The 4,893-nt window shown below is 43.0% G+C and overlaps 1 long non-coding RNA gene across 1 annotated transcript; it reads left to right on the top strand.

Annotated features, from left to right (window-relative positions):
- Positions 1–251: 251 nt before the first annotated feature.
- LOC309875075 lies at positions 252–4,461 on the top strand. Its single transcript, XR_014316971.1, has 3 exons — positions 252–363; positions 1,532–1,641; positions 4,361–4,461. It is a non-coding gene; the product is annotated as an uncharacterized lncRNA (long non-coding RNA).
- The last annotated feature ends 432 nt before the right edge of the window (positions 4,462–4,893 follow it).

Below are 4,893 nucleotides of genomic sequence, written 5' to 3'. Positions count from 1 at the left end.
GACAGACGACCGAACAGGACAAAAAATAGACACATATGACAGAAAGCAAACAAGCTCTGCTCCAAACCCGAGCATAAGCTTATAAACTCATAAACTCGTGAGCCATAAACTCATGTTTATGGCCCTGAGGAGCTCTGAGGAGGGCTGCAGACCTCCCCGCTCACGAATCTCCCTGATCCCTGAGGGAAACTGGGCTGCCCTGAGGCCGTCCCCTCGGAGCCATCCCCCGGGCGGTGCAGGCCGAGGGGCGGCCCCGGGGAGGGGCGAGTCCCCATCGCGGCTCGGCAGCCGAGGCGGAGCCAGCTGCCTGGCCGCTATGTGGCGGAGCCGGGACGGCGGCCGAGGCTTGGGAAGCAGACGGAGGTGAGGAAGGGCTCGGCGGGGCTCGGGGAGCCGCCTCGGCCGGAGGCGCGACGGGGAGGGCGGCGAGGGTCCTGCTGCGCGGGCCGCGCGGGGGCGCGGCCATTTTCCCCCCGGGGCAGCGAGGGGCTGCGGGGGCCGGGCGGCCGCTGGCTCGCAGCGTGCCCGGCACGGAGCAGCCTCGCTGGGAGGCGTTTGCCTTCGGCGTGCCCCTCTGCTGCCGCTCCGCGGGTCCCATTGCACAAGGGCAGGTAGGGAGGAAGGGCAGGGAAGCGAGAAGTGCGGGAGCGCCGAGCGTGCCACGTTTAAAGGCTTATAACAGGAAGCAGGACAAAGCTTTTCGTAAATCTCCTTGACCTGGTAAAGCACCGCAGCAACAACTGTTCATTGCACAACACTGATCAAACAAGCGCTTCAAGCACTTTTTTTTTTTTTTTTTTTTAAACTGTTAGTTATGATGACGAGAGCAGGCTTTGGGCAAAAGCGCTGCCCTGGCAGAACTGCTTGCAGATCTCCCTCCAGCAGAGCTCGGGGCTGGGATGGTTGCAACGAAGCCACCGCATGACAGCTCGGTAGGAACAAGCTCGGAGTGACAGCTCGGTAGGAACAAGTCGTCACCCAGCAGTTCCCGAGCTGAATCACGGCCCCAGTTTTCAAGTTTCCAGAAGCAGCTCGTAACTTCGGGGAGTTTTCGCCAGGGATGTCAGGAAACCGCTGGATGCGTTTTGTTTTTGTTCCTCGTAAACTTGGTAGCTTTGGTCTTGTTTGACTTGGACTCCCTGCATGTGCTTGAACTCTCAAAAACAGTTCCTAAATGAACACACTGGTCTTTCATACCGATTGTGAAATTGGAATGGGTTGAAAGCTGGGGAACTGGCATAAAACTTTTGCACAAATGTTTAATAACACAAAATCCTTAACTTAGATCCTTTAAGTTAATTCTCAAGTGAGAAATACTTTCTGGTTTTGGTAAACTTTTTTTTTTTTTTTCAGAGAATAATACATTTTTATATTTTTTTGCATCACCGTGTGTTTTTTATATTTATAGTTTTATCTACGTGACCCCTCCAGGTCCTTTTAAATGGCTTCGTTCTTTGAAAATGATGGTGAAAAAGTAATAATTTACTTTCAATTTAAGTAACAACTTTTTCATATTACTTTATATTGACAGGCATCAGGAGTTGAAATGACATAGAAAACTGCTACAATCTCTGACTACAAAATGAGCTTCTTCCACTTGATGCTGAAAGCAGGAACTGGGTTTGATTTATTTGAACACTGGTAAGTTCACTTCCTTAAAGGTAGCGTGGATGCTCTCATTGTCTCCAGTTTGATGTGAGGTGGAAATTTGTGGATAGGTAGCTTTTCGTTTTGCTGGCATCCATGGTTAGTTATCCACATCTGCAGATATCCATCTATATATCTGGACAGCCATTCATCTGTGTTTCTCTCTTCCCTTTCTCCCTGTGCTTTGATGAAAGGTGAGGCAGTACCTGTAACAAACACTTAGCTCAGAATCTAGGCATATGGTTGCTAACACTTTTTCTCACAGCTGAACTGAAAGATGTCTGATATGGTCAGCTACATTTGGCTCATATATTGAGCACATGAGACAGGAAAGTGGGGACCTCAGGTACAGTAAACGGGAAACGAAGTATGTCTGGTAGAAAGTCTGTCTTGCTTTGCTTAGCTTTAAGAAGCCTAATGACAGGAGTAAACTCACCAAGGAAGATGTGAGCTGTGTGAATTGTTGTGGTAGGTTTAATCTTGTCTTGGTGGTTGTATTTTGGAACAAGAACATTTTTTTGTTTGTTTTTATTGTTCCCCCCACCCTCCGTCACTCTCCCACCTTCACTGTTTCAGTTAAACTTTAATAAAAATTTTAGTTAAATATAAAAAGTTGACTCATGTAGGTGTGCTTATAAAATCGGGGTACTTTATATCTCAAGGTGCACTTCAAGCACAGTTTTTGTTTCTTTATGGCTTAGAGACTAAGGATCTGCTAGTCCCCTGATAGTAACAAGTCCCTGTAGGTAGTGATCAATATTGAAAACCACTTAAATAAGTTAGTAGCAAAGTGCTGATAAACAACTGAAGGATCTAGATGCTTTCTTAGCTACTATCCTGAATGATTTGTCATTGTATTGGCCTCTGCAAGAATCGGTCATCTCCATGTACTTGTAAATTATTTACAAGTAAAATCATTTTAGAAGTTGCAGACAGAAAATTTTGAAAAGAAAGTAATGGTTATGCCTTTTGCACAGCTTCCTGAAGGACAAGTTTGCTTAGGGGCCCAACATGTCTTTAAAAGCTATTCTTACCATGTTTAAAGTTGGCAGCGTGCCTAAGGCAAGTAAAAGGTCAAGTTCTGTGGTGACAGGCATCTTTTGATGAACAAAAAGTCAGTATCTTAAATCAGGTCAACATATTTACTGTTTCTGTTTTCAAGATGTTAATTTTCAAAATTTGAAGGAGAAGTAATAAGTCATATTTCAGCTACGGGAAGGTAAACATTAGGAAAGTAACTTGGAAATCAAAATGTTTCTTTTTTTAGTAGATCAAACCACAGATATGATTGGTAGGTGGGTGGTTTGTTTCTTTCTTCTTTCATAAAGGCTTTGTGTACAAAAATTTTTCCTTTGAACTCAGCAAGCTTTGAGCTGAAATAGTTTTTCAATATAAGTATATAGGCATTGTCATCCGTGAAGTTGCTGTCCTCTCTACATAAGTGAGACATTTTGAGCCTCTGTAGCTGTGTCACAGGGGCATCTCATACTGCTGAGACTGAGGTAGAAGGCAGTACAAGGCTAGTCACTAGGTATGTGAACAAACATCTGCGTTTTAAACAAAGTTTCACATTTATGGAGTCTGAATAATGTTTCACTGTATATTCTTCTTAAGAAAGAATGCTTGTAAGAATCTTTTGGGTCACTTGAAACCAGAATAAAAATGTTCTGTGTGTTCTCAGATACTGCAACTACAAAAGCTGGAGGCTTCTTCCCTTCTTTCCAGAGTTTCCAAGTTTTACCATTGCAGTATTTGACCTAGGGGGAAGGAAGTTTGTAAATAATAGAACTTTTCCTAAAATGCTGAGCTTTACCGTACACTATTAGAAAGACATCCACCCTTGGTATTTGAAGCCAGTAATGAGTGCAAAATGTAAACCTTAACCTGTTAGATTGCTTACTTATTTTTACCCTAAATTTAGGCATCGTTTACTTTCAGTAGTCAGATCAGTCTTACAAAGTGGCTACTTATGTCTGGCTTTGTTGATTGCTTTGACAAATCTGTAATGTCATCTTTTTGACAGAAACAATATTTTTCAAAGCTCTTGGCTAGAATTCTTGGTCAGTCTTTGCTGCAAGTTTTATTATTCCGCTTTTGTTTTAAGTAGTGTCTCCAGTGTAGGCACAATTATGCTCTTGCTTTTACATTTAGGTTGACTGTTGAAAAAAATTAGCTTTGTGTTAGCAATTTCGTTAGTCAGATTTTCAGCCAAATGATTGTCCCTCTGTACTCATCTCTGGTGAGGCTGCACCTTAAATAGTGTATTCATTTTTGGGCCCCTCACTACAAGAATGACACTGAGGTGCTGGAGTGTGTCCAAACAAGGGCAGTGCAGCTGGTGAAGGGTCTGGAACACAAGTCCAGAGGAGTGGGCTCTTCTCCCAGTCATCAAGTGATAAGACAAGAGGAAATGGCCTCAAGTTGTACCAGAGGAGGTTTAGGTTGTATATTAAGAGGAACTTCTTCACTGAAAGGGTTGTGTGGCATTGGAATAGGCTGGCCAGGGAAGTAGCTGAGTCTCTATCCTTGGAGGTTTTCAATAAATGTGTAGATTTAGAACTTAGTAGCATGGTATACTGAAGGACTTTAGTACTAGGTTAAAGGTTGGACTAGATGATTTGAGAGGTTTTTTCCAAATTGAATGATTCTATGATTCTATTGTCCAAATAATGTGTTTTTTACCATCGCTTTTCCCCTTCTTAATTTTTTACAGGTAAACTGGAATGTCAAGAATGATGATCTACTCTGAGAAGTTACAAGAAAAACACTTACAAGGCAACTAAATAAAGGCTTTGGTATGAATGCTTTGTCAGATAAAAAAATAAGCTGTTGGTTCAAAACAAGCAGATATTTAGAAGCTCTTATATTCCAGTGTTGAACTCTGCTCTGTGTGTCCCTTCCTTGTGCCCTGATGCCTCCTTATGTGCAAAGTTTCAAAAGAAGTAGCTGGTGGGGCCTATACGTTGATGTGTGAACTACTTTGGATATAAAAGTAATTCAGGGCCATGGGTGTTTTTCAGGGAATACATGCTCTTCTTCCAAGCCATTGCTAGCTGATTAAAGTACTAGTACCTGTGGTCATTGCATTTGCAATGATTGTTACACAGGAAACCAGATTGCTTTAGTGCAAGAGGGAGCAGCACGCAGAATAGTCATATATGAAAAGCAAGATGGTTAAATGCAGACCTTAACCTACAAAGAGCTGTCAGAAAGGAAAAGGGTCAAGTGTTTGCCAGCTGGCTGTCA

The sequence above is a fragment of the Aythya marila genome (assembly GCF_965140915.1).
Source record: "Aythya marila genome assembly, chromosome: 1".
NCBI lineage: Eukaryota > Metazoa > Chordata > Aves > Anseriformes > Anatidae > Aythya > Aythya marila.
Note: the sequence above shows the minus strand (reverse complement) of the source record. Positions and strands in the feature narration are given on the sequence as shown.